The sequence below is a fragment of the Candoia aspera genome, chromosome 9, assembly GCF_035149785.1.
Source record: "Candoia aspera isolate rCanAsp1 chromosome 9, rCanAsp1.hap2, whole genome shotgun sequence".
NCBI lineage: Eukaryota > Metazoa > Chordata > Lepidosauria > Squamata > Boidae > Candoia > Candoia aspera.
The window spans coordinates 17,817,882-17,830,623 of record NC_086161.1 but is presented as its reverse complement, the minus strand read 5'-3'; positions in this window follow the sequence as shown (position 1 = coordinate 17,830,623).

Genomic DNA, 12,742 nt, shown 5'->3' with positions numbered 1-12,742 from the left:
ACATATAATAGATGGATTCTTATATATCCGATTTTGAAGAAATTTCCAGGTAGGGAGTGTGATTTCTATTTAATGCTGCTGCTTTCAGACAAGGACTCGAAAATATCCTCCCAAGTTGCCCAGTTTTGTGCTACCATCTGCACAATACACCACACCGTTACTTAGGTTTAGAATTTCTTAAAATAGTATTTTATTTTGATTTATTTCACTATTTTTATTCTTAATTATTTTTAGATCCTATCATACTTATTGTTTTTCTGATATACTGTGTGTGTGTGTGTGTGTAATACTTTTGATTGTATCTGGACTTAGGGCTGTAATAAACTTGATAAAGATGCCAATTCATGAAAGGAATCCAACTTACAATGTACTGTATTTCAGGATTTTCTTCCCCTTTGGTTTGGATATTTTCTTCTGTAGAGATGGTAGACCTGAACTTTCACTGGGAACAAAGAGATCTTACCCATTTTACCAACACAGTTGGGTTTGTTGTTCTATTTGGTGCACGGAATCAATAGCACTGGTGGCTGCTAGAACTCTTCAGTCTAATATAGGGTATTTAAGAATCACTGTTTTTTCAGCTACAACCCAATGCAGAGCCTGGTTTTCTCATAACACCCTCTAGTGTTACTGTTGTGCATCAAGCTGTCTTTAAAACAATTGTGATTATTCTCACCACCTTTTTAACTCAGCGGTCTTGCCTATTGCCTTACATCTGTAGTCTCTTCTCCAGGAATTGACCTATTTTTCTGAAAAGCTGGCCTTGAGCCACACAGGCCTTTTCCACTCAGCAGCCTTGGGCATAAATTAGCTGGAAATGAAGGTGGCTTAAGAAGTCCCTCTCTGGATTTCAATCCTTTCCTCCACTTTGACCATGATGATAGCCCGATGTTTTCTGCAACTCTGGCTACTGATAAGGAAGGAAGGAAGGAAGGAGACACTACACTTACTATCTTTATCACTTGGGCAGAAGTGGAAAGTGGAGAACTCTTTGGTTAATTTTATCTGGTTTAAAAACACACAAGGACAGGTCCATCAGACAGGTCCAACTTTTCACCTTGTCACCAGTGAAAAAGTTCATCAGTGAGCTTTTTTTTTTTTTAATGCCCAGCTATTCCAGTTTCACGGTGAACTTGTCGTGGAGCTGGTTTGCCTGTAAGGAAATGAAGCACGGCAGGTGAACCCAGCAGTACCATACACACGGGCACAAGTCAGAAAATACTACTTTTGACATTGCAGAAAAAGACAAGTGGAAGCTGCTTTCCCCATATGGTGGAGGTGGGTAGAGAACTATGTGTGTTCCTGCCCTTGAGAAATAGTCAGTGGCCCCTACTCATGATGGGGCATCCTGGTCAAGCAGATCAGTGCTAGCCATTAGCTCTTACTGGACAGGCAAGATCATGAGAAAACTTCCTATCTGGTTATAGCAGCAAAGAGGGCTGAAACATTGCTTAAGTCCTGGGAAACAAGGAATTTGGAAGAGACTAAGATAGGCTCCTCCCTGATTCAGTGGGATATAAGAGGGATGGGAGGTAAAGCACAGTCAGACTCGCAAGATTCTGTTATAGCCTATCTCAAAAGATTAAAGTTCAGTTCTTCCAGTGGAGTGAAGCTTTAAACAGCAAGGTCTTCAAGGTGAGGAAGCTTTTGTTTATGATCATGAGCAAGGTAGTGTGAATTTCTGAGTCTTTTTCTATGCTTGTATAATGTTGCTTATGTCAAAAACAACAACAGTATGATGGGCATGTTTGTATGAAATGCTGGCTTCCAATGCTAGATGCTGGTAGGTGCCCAGATGGTGTTAGAAGGAGAACAGCGTGCCTGAAACAAAGACTTGTTCTTAACCATGTCTAATCCTATCCTTAATGTTTGCATGTACCTTGAGACATAAATTAACCACAAAAGGCTGAATTTGTGTCACATTTGAGGCTGGTGTGTTGGATACAAGGGTGTCTGGGGCAGATAAAACAATGTCAAGATGATAGTTACATGATTGAAGCCCCACTCTTTCTTTGCATGCATGTATGCAATGCATATAAAATGGGATGCAATTACACATTTGTAGCAGTCACCTTATCACTTTTGAACCCTTACCCATCCCTGCAGTTGCCCCAGTTGGTTAATCTATACCAGGGTTTCTTAACAGGGTTCCATGGCACCCTAGGGTTCCACGAGAGGTCACTAGGGGTTCCCTGGGAGATCACAATTTATTTAAAAAAATATTTAAAATTTGGGCAACTTCACATTAAAGAGGTAGGTTTCATTTTTTATTTTCAGTTTAAGAACACTCTTAATGCATATTTACAGGCCTACCCATGAAATGAATGTAATAATTTTGTAACTTCTGGCCTACATTTGAGCCTGAATGGGCAGGGGCTCCCCAAGGCCTGAAAAATATTTCAAGGGTTCCTCCAGGGTCAAAAGGTTGAGAAAGGCTGGTCTATAGTAGGGTGATTCGTGTTTGCATGTCATGTTTATTCATGTTTTATTATAGTTGATGGCACTAATCCCATTCTCTGGGTTTGCACAACTTCCCAAATCATAAATTGATCAGATGGGCAACCTAAAATTAAGGTTACCAGATTTGGGTTGCAAAAACCCAGACCCCTAGATGCCTGTCAAGCTTTTTTTGTTTTTGTTTTGTTTTTTTGCTGCCATCTAGTGATTGTCTAAATTTTTGCAGCCCAGATTCAACTAACATGTGATTGGTCAGTTTGTGGTTCGGTGTGGCCACTGAGGTTTTTGTACAAGAATTAGTAAGGGAGAAATCTTGTACATTTCACCAGGCATCAAGATTGGACCAGTGCCCATTTCTTCTTAACAGCTGTTTTCAAGTGATGTATTTAACCACCATTTATTCAATTAAATATAATTGTCCTGATCTGTGCAACATGCTGGATTAAAAGGCAGCTAAATTTGTGGTTATGAAAACACAGTGGCTGTGTTCAGACAACATGCTTTAAACTGTGTACTGAATTCACCCATTTTCTTTGCACGTTCAACCCTCTGAGCCATTTTTTAACCAAATGTCCACCAAAAACATCTAGCCAAGGTTAAAACTAGCCATGTGTTTTGAACACACATCTGCATCTAACCTAGGTAATGAAGCTACCAAGAAGTTGTTTTTATAAAGTTCCTAGTATGTTAATTTCTACTTGGGCTGCACCATCGTACTAAATTGGTAAGAGTGATTGAGGCTTTTATTCAGACTCAGCAAAGATGGTCATTGAGTTTGATATGAAAATCAATAGAAAGTTTATACCTCAGAGAAATATGATGACAATAAAGCCACAATGTATGCCAGGTGGCAAGTCAATAAATCATAAACTTAATTAGATAAAAGCAGTTGGTTAAATCAATATTGTCTGGTTTTCCCTCTTGTTGTAAGCTCTGTTGGGGGGAGGGCTTTTTAGATGATTGGTTTTAGCTTGTGCAAATATGGAACACTGATATATAAGCAGAATTAAATAAGGAGATTTGTATGAAATGTTGATGAGAGATAGGGCACTCTGATAATGGTAGGCTATAGAAATATGCAACTTTGATTAGTTCAAAGGATCTGATTTGGGGCAAGGGGTGACCTATTCCTCTGCCAACTTACAACTCTGCCTTCTCTCCTCCTCTGGGACTGGCAATTTGGTCATTAAGTGAAGCAGTTGCTAAGTGAAACCATGACCATGCTTATGATCTTACTTTAGCTTTCCTTTGCTTTACAGACCTGCAAATTTTGTAAATGCAAGGATTGGTTGGAAAGTTCCTTTTTCATCACCACTGTAACTTTGAATGGTCACTTTATGAAGTAGTCGCTAAATGAGGACTATCTGTAGTTCGGTGGGACAGCACTTCCTCTGCATGTCAGTGGCTCCAGGTTCAGCCCAGCTGAGGCTAGAAAAGCTCCCTCCTGAAAACTAGAGAGTGGCTGCTAGCTGAATAAACCAGTAATCTGATTTCTACGGCAGCTAAACGTGGTCCTGTTTCCACAACATATATAACTGGGTTGGGGGTGGAGGATGTAGTCTTCCTGGGACAACCAAAACTGATCCAGTCAACTAATTCCTAACTTTAACCCCAAACAGACCCAAACAGTGAAAGGATTAAACATTTGTGATGTAAGAACACCAAAGTCCCTTCAGTTGACCTTGTTTTGCCCAATTAATCCCCCAAGAAATAGAGCTAGAGGGAAGGAACTTCTAAAAACAAGTCTCATTGCCTGAACTTGGCAGCACAAAGCATGCTTCCCAAACATTGATTGGCTCCTATGGCCAAGCCAGGCCCATTTGATCCGTGGGGAAAGGCAAGAATGTTGACTTGAAGCTTTGCCAGGGCTCTACCAGCATATTGGCTTGTGTGGTGCTTGGTACGTTCTGGTTGGATTCTCTACTCCCCAAATGGTGATTTTTGATCTTGGTGGTGTGATTGGGTGCCATCAGAACCACAGGACTGGGCTGTGTTACTGGCTGAATAGGTTAAACCCTAACTCTTCCACCTCTAATAATGAAATTAGCTTTGTCTGGAACACCCATGCAAAGCTAAAGGACAGTCTCAGAGATGTTAAGAATAAGGCAGAAAGCTTCTGTTGCATCATAAGCACAATTTGGGGGAATATAAATGCACAGATACTGGCATAGTGTTTGCTAGTGTTTTATTGATTCACCAGTTTTGGAAAAATGTAAGGGTGAGTCCTTGCCAAGAAAACTGCAGGGACTTGTCCAGGCAGTCTCTGAGAATCAGACATGATTGAATGGCTTAAAAAAAAAAAGGGGGGGGGGGAGTCCATGGCAGGAAGTGCTCTTGGAAATATTTTTAATAGTAATTTTATTAAAAATTAGAATTAAAACAAAGACTAATACAAACTTTAAAAAATCAATAAAAATAATAAATAGAAGGTGCAGAAAAGAAAAAAAATAGAAAGAAAAATAGAAAAAAATATAGTAAAGAAAAAGAAAAGAAATATATAAAGAAATGACTTCCCTTTCATCATAAACAATTTTAGTAACTTATCACCCAAATACAACAAATGATCTCTTCTTGCCATATCCCATCTCTTATCTATAAACAAATCATTAAATTCTCATCATTTCAGTCCTGATGTCAGCAAAAGTCCATTAAGGGTTACCAGAGATGACAACATATCTATTTTAACCTTGCTCAAATAAACCAACTTTATATTCCTTCCTTTTACTTTTAACAATCTTGATTTTTAGTCCCTTCAGATGACCTAGAATGACCTAGAACTTGATTTCTTTTCATTTTTTCTTTGTCCCTTCTCACAAAATTCTTCAAAGCTGTAACAAGCCTCTTTTGTAAATCCAATATAGGAAAATTATCCAGGTCAATCTCTTGGTTTGTTATTTGTATATGCCTTTTAATTATTAAGACATCAGCAAGTTTCATTTGTATATCCATTGTAGCATCTTTTTCCATATCATTCTTTTTTAAATCCACTTTCAGATTAGTCTCAGTCTTGTCCAGTAAAACTCATTCCTCTTCCATAGCATCTTTTAAACACAGTCCCTCTATAAAGGCAGACACTCTTAAAATTAGCTTCTGGGTCCATTGCTCAAAAATATCCTTCAATATGTCCAATGTTAAAATATTTTGCTTAATTCTGTATTTGTAAGTCAAATTTAAATTGTAATTATAACTCATGGGCAGTGATATAAATAAAATAAATAAATAAGGTAACAGCTCCACTTGGGGATGGCTGGCACCATAGCACCCCCTACTGATTGTGATTCCATGTCTTCTTGGGTTTTATATCTATTTATTCTATTTATATTTCTAGATTGTAATTTTAGGTTATATGTTTTTATTATCTTTTATTGTAAACTGCCCAGAGTCCCGCACTGGGGGAGATGGGCGGTGATATAAATTAAATAAATTAATAATTGTAATTTTAGTTCATCTAGGTTCCTCTAGTGTCCTTTTTTTTTTCACTTTACAATTTTATTTTAAAAAAAAAATTAAAAGGAAGTCCTGCCTTAGGCATAAAGCCGGCTGGGTGACCTTGGGCCAATCACTTTCTCTGTCCCCTCGGAAGGAGACAATGGCAAACCACTTCTAAAATCTTGCTAAGAAAACTGCAGGGACTTTTATATATACATATATACATTCAATAATTTTATTGAAAGGTTTAAAAACAAGGGTAAAAACTAATACAAACTAATATAAAGTAAGAAAAAGAAAAGAAAAATCAAAGAATAAGCTAAAAGTGCAAGAAAGAAAAAAGAAAAAAAACTACATAGAAGTGGCTTCTGATCTTCTTTACAGGAGTTGTAAGTGCAATTATAATTTTACCTCTTATTCTACAGCATGACTCTCTTCTTTCTATAACCTATCCTATCATCAAAACCATAAATCATAAGTTCATTTTTTTCTGTTTTATACAAAAAGTCCATAAGGGGTTTCCAGTCAGCAATAAAACTAGTATACAATGTTTAAAGTCTTATCTTATTATGTGTTTTTAAAAGAATTCAGAGTAAAAGCATTTTCCCACAGGAAGGGTTCTTATAATTAATTCCAAAATCTGATTTAAAATTTATCTGGATCCTTTGTTTGTAACTTTCTAAAATCAAAGATTTAATCACCCTTTTGCTGTTTATTCCAAAAAAAAAAAAATTAAGTCCTTTAACTTGTATTTAAAACTTCTTTCTCTAAGGATTGAAAGAAACTCACCCAGTGTTGTGAAATGTGTCGATCCAAAGGTTTCTAATAGCTGAAATGCAGTTAACAAGCAATTTCCGAAAGTGATTAGAAAAAGAAGTATGTGAACCCAGAGTCCTTTTTGAAGGCACTGACCGCGATTTCAGCAAGATGGTTGTTCCCAAAGTTCTAAACCTGCCAGAGACTGCTGTCTTGTGGTCTCCTCACAAGGAGCAACTGTCTGGAGCACTTGTAGGTGATCTCAAGTCCTCTCCTTGTCCAGAGAGGAATGACAAAGAGCTGGTCTATTCACCGGCTCTTCATTCTGCTGCTAAAGTCAGCTCCGCTTTTCACAGAACCATCTTCAGTCCAACATTTCTTCCCTGGAAGTCTCTGCACTCTTGGTAATATTGAAAAGCAGAGTGAAAAAATCATCCCTTACCAATTGAAGCGAGTGGACAGACTCAACCACAGTTTCAACTGGGAAACTGTGAGCATCCTAAACCAAGCCAAATCTAGAAATGCCAGAGAATTCCTGGAAGCCTGACACTCAGACAAAGCAGCCATCAACAGACACATAGAGGTAAACAACATTTACATACCATTCAAAAGAGACAATAGAAAAGCCAAAAGACCAGTACACCTCATCAGCAATCAACATACAGATATGCAAATATCAACACTAGGATTAACACCAGATGAACAATCGAACAGCACAATACACCCTAATCAAGGAACTATTAACTCAGGCAATCAACCAAGCAGCAAACAGCCCAATCAAAGAACTCCCAAGGAGCGAACAACACCCCTACCAACACAAGCAGGGCAAGCCACAGTATATAAACTGAGAGCAAGGCCCACTCCCTCTTTGCACTGAAGATGTTGCCTAGTCTGGCAATGAAATGTCTGCAAGAAAACAACAAGGCTCAGAGAGCACCAAGGACTCCACATGCATCCCTTAACCCAGAGGCATCCATGGGTATATAAAAAAATCAAGATGGCAGCCGTGGCTACATGAAATGAAGCTTTGCTCCTTTTTAATGTGTGTCAACGTGTGTAAAAAGAATGGAGCTTTGCTCCTGTGGGCACCATCTTGACTTTTTGGACCCCCTGTGAGTGCCACTGCACCTCAGCCACATTGAAAAGTGAACCAAAAATGGAGAGAGGGTCAAGTTATGATACTCAGAGGGAAGATCACAAGACTGTGAGGCTCCACACCATCTTGAAAGGGAGAGTTTTCAACCACAATGGCAAAACCCACCCTTCTGCAGGCCATTTGTATAACCACAGAGTCTCTTAATTGGTTCAGTCACTCATTCAAAGCATTTATATCCAACTTTACTGCCAGAGTGGTTAACAGGTCAAGAAACAGTATTATAACAAGACACACAAAAAAGAGGGAAGATGGAACCATGTTTTTAGTGTTTGCAAACTTACATTTTGTTTTTGTTTTTTTAATTTGTTAGAGGAGCTAAAGACTGTTTATAAACAAACTTAACCTGATTTTTGTATTTTCACCTGCTTAAGGAGGTGCTGGAAGGGACGCGGTGGCGCTGCGGGTTAAACCGCTGAGCTGCTGAGTTTGCTGATCAGAAGGTCGGTGGTTCGAATCCGCGTGACGGGGTGAGCTCCCGTTGCTAGTCCCAGCTCCTGCCAACCTCGCAGTTCGAAAACATGCAAATGCGAGTAGATTAATAGGTACCGCTTCGGTGGGCAGGTAACGGCGTTCCATGTAGTCATGCCGGCCACATGACCACGGAAGTGTCTACGGACAAACGCCGGCTCTTTGGCTTTGAAACGGAGATGAGCACCGCCCCCTAGAGTCGGACACGACTGGTCTTAATGTCAAGGGAAACCTTTACCTTTACTAAGGAGGTGCTGAGCCATAAATTAATGAAAACTGCCTAGAACAATATCACACACTAAGTAAAACCCTTGATCAACATTAGCATAGCATGAGAAAGCAGCTGCTAGTTTGTAAACGAACTGGTTAAGTGTGCTGTGTGAAATGGGCAAAGGTGATGGTTATCTAATCTCCTACTGTCAACCTTCTGTTTTCAGTGGACAGGAATATCCAGGCAACCCCACTGGGTAATTGATAATAATTGGGTGTGTAGGTTGGTGTCAATGTGAAAGCTTCTCTTGGCTGCTTCCTTCTAAACTGGTGTTTTTCAAACTTGTCAGCTTTCAGATGTGTGGACTTCACCTCCCAGAATTTTTCAGCCAGCATGTGCTTCAGGTTGTGCTTCTCAGATGAGACTTGTAGGCAAGGCAGGATTGCACATGTATGATTCCAAGACGCAGATTTTAAGTAGGACTTGCTCTAGGCCAAATGTCAGTAAGCCAAGAATTTTACTGGAATCTGTCTCTCAGAATATTAGTTATCTTAATTTGTGTGCTTCCTATTTCTGCCAGAAGATGGCAGTACAATCATGCCTTCTGTGCTCTGTAACTCCCTAAAGTGTTAATTGAATAATCCATTCGCAAAAAATAAGTTTACTTAGAAGTTTTTAATGCATGAAAACATTCTGAGAACAATGTAGTAGTAATATGTATCATAATATATTTAACCTGAAGATGTACATCAAGTCCACTAGGCAGGATTAAGGGGAGGGGCGTATCTTTAAAAAGAAAGTGGGAAAAAAAGCTGGTGTGCAAAATAGTAAATGTTGAATGTCAGTCTGAATTATTTACACAAGTTGACAAACTCTAGCTTTTTGTTAATGCAGAACATAGGTTGCTGGCATGGAGGTGTTTTTTTTCTTCTTCTTTCCTTTGAAAGAAAATGGCCTTAATGAAATCCTACTGGCTCTTGGCTGCCCTAAAACAAAAGATATATACTTTTTGCAAATTCTATTACGGTCATATGTTATTCTTATTTTACCAATCAGACCACCAGTAGATGGCAATAAATAAATATAGAAGGTTCAAACTCGGGCCCTGCTGTCCTGTAGCCTCCTAAATCTTTGTCTTCAACTATCATGACTCATCACTGGTAACACTGATTAGGAATGATGGGAATTGAAGGCATTTATTTATTTATAGATTTACATCCTGCGTTTATTTGGTACAGTTCAAGATGGTGTACATAATGCTCCCTCCTTCTACGTCAGAAGAAAATAGGACTTGAGAGTAACTGCCCCAAAGTCACCCTTGTCCAGCCATGTCACTTGGGGGAGATAATACTTCTGAGGATGGGCAGATAATTTGACCAATTGGACTGCAAGGAGGTCAAATGAGTCAATCCTGCAGGAAATCAACCCTGACTGCTCATTGGAAGGACAGGCACTGAAGCTGAAGCTCAAATACTTTGGCCACCTAATGCGAAGAGAGGACTCACTGGAGAAGACCCTGATGCTGGGAAAGACTGAAGGCAAAAGGAGAAGGGGACAGCAGAGGATAAGATGGTTAGGTAGCATCACTGATGCAATGAACATGAATTTGAGTAAACTCCGGGAGACAGTGGAGGACAGGAAGGCCTGGTGTGCTATGGTCCATGGGGTCACGAAGAGTCAGACACGACTGAACAACAACAAAGTAGCTATGCATTGGCTTAGATGGTCAAGGAATTTCACATTTTAAGCTAGGAAGGGGTTGACAGATGTGCACAGGAATTAAGGCAAGACGCCCCTTTCATTCTGGGGCTTGGAAATTGATCTAGCTTCTCCCCTCCCTCTCCCTAGCAACTATTACCATATATGTTAATTAAAAATATAGTGCCTTTGAACATCAGAGTTCTTTCTCACTCATGGTGACTGACGACTTTTTTGCACAGCAATTTCTAAGCGCCTTGTTTCCTGTGCCCAGATTGGCTGGAAATGAAGCTGATTTAAGAAATGGCCATCTGGGTCTCAGTCCATTCCTTAGCCTAGACAACAATGCTGGCCAGATGTTCTGTCTGGATGGCACAGCCTCTAATTGGTAGATCCCTCTGCTGTTTTACCTGTCCCATCCATGCCAGGAAAACAAGCACCAATTATCTTCCTTTCCATTGGTGGGTCTTTCTGGACATGTGGTTTCCACTGATGAGGATTTAGGATGAGACCACCGCGCCCCCCCCCGACTCCATCTTGAGCATGTCCACTGGTGGGGGGGGGGAGAGAAAACACCCATTTTTCACTTCTTTCTGTCATTTGAGCTAGAACTGGCAGAACTCCTGTCTATTTTATGTAGTTGAAAAAGAAGAAAAAGCAATCAGCTCGCTTCAGAAGAGGGCAGCAGACCAGTAGCCCAGGATGGAATGGCTATGAAGGGCAATGATCAGTGACTGGAGAGGACACAGGCCATGAAAAATGGCAGGTGCGGTTAGGAATGGGTTGAGTTGTTCAGTCATTTGTATGCTCCAGACTATGACTGTGACTTGATAGATATCAATTCAGCAAAATTGTATGTTGATAAATGCTTCTTTGAGTTCTTGTAAGGTCATTTCTGTGTCCTCAGTGACAGCTGCTAACCACCTAGTCTTTTGTGGGCCCCTTCCTTCGGTTTTTCCAAGCATGGGGTTGTCCTCTCTGCCTCTTTCCTTCGCAATGTGTGTCCTAAACATTGACTAAGCTTTTAGCTTCATTACTGGTTTTGGTGACCATCCTTTTACTTCCTAGCTTGGGCCACTACTGATTGGCTCAAAGCCTTTTTCACTCAAACACCTAGTTTCAGATTCTAACCTCTTGGTAAGTGTGCACAAAATGCTACTCTGTCTGAAAATAGAAATATATCCCCATTTTATCTCTTTGAGCAGTATGTAAGAAATGGCCTCCCACCACTTCAGACTGTTCATCTTACTTTGCTACCGTTGTCTCCTCTAGCCTACCCCAACCTGGTGCCCTCTAACAATTGCATTAGATACTTACAGTCTCCGGGGAACAAGGAGCTTCTTGTTCTTGTCTGGAGGGCCCTGAACTTGGGAAAGCAGATCTCTAACTGGCAGAGCTGTTAATTTTCCTGCACCTATTAGCTGGGTACTTTAGCTCGAAATGCTTGAGGAGGGAGGCCTTCTGCAGACAAAGAAGATTCTTTCCTGCTGAGCCCTAATCTCTCCCTTGGAGAAAGACAATTAGCCAGTTTATGCTGAGCCAAAGAAATGGTCCATTTAGGTTCCTTCATACATAAATGCTGACCAGTCTGAGACCAGTGCTACATCCCACGAAGATGACGGACTTGTAGACATCTTTGCAAGCTGAACCAACTCATTTTCAGATCTGCTGTTTTCCAGAGGATCTACAACAAAGACATGCTTGAAGCATGTTCTGCAGCTTCAGGATGGGTGGTTTCCATTAGTGCAACTCCTGCCTCTGCCTCCCAGTTCCTGGAATTCCCCCATCCCTTCTGAAGTGGAAAGGTGGCTTTGCTGATCCCTCAGATAGCCATTGTTCTCCCCTCCTTCCCTGCCCCCCCCACCCAGTGAAAGCAAGCTCAGCAAGGAGATGAGTATAGCAGTGCATACCAACTGGAGTGCCAATCATTCACATCCTCATTGGCCAGTGGGGAGCCCTCCCCAGCTTCAAGGAGCAGCAGTGATATACAGTGGCATGGAATTGCTGAAGGAGCTAAGATGGGCAAAGCTAGCTGCTGTGACTCTAGGGTCTGTATTGCTTTTTTCCCTCTTGCATCATCCTAGCCTATCCCTAGTTGCTTTTAGTTGTCAAGGATTGAACCTAAGACCATTGGCACACAAACCTTGTGTTCCTACATGAGGCCAGAGGTAGGCAAGCCAGAACCTGCGTGCACCTCCCACACCTTTTTCTCCCAGCCCCTCCTTTGGAGATCACCCCAGTGAACATCAGTAGGGTGCCTTCTGGCCACTGTTCAGTGATAAAGAAGGAGGCAAGGGTGTTTATTGAGTTTTGGGTAGGATTAATCTATCTGACCATTCTGGTTCCACCTCCTTGGATGATGTTCCCATGGCGCTGCCCTGAATTTGAACAACAAGAAGTTTGACCCCAAGCTATGAAGAGTGTTCCTGCTCCTGCATTTATTTATGGCAGTACTTGAATGGGAGACCACCAGGATATCTCTGGGCTGTAGACTAAACTGAAAGTAAAATAAAATAATCCCAGAAGCAAGCAGCAGCATAAAGTGTTGGTCTTGTGGCCAAGAAGAC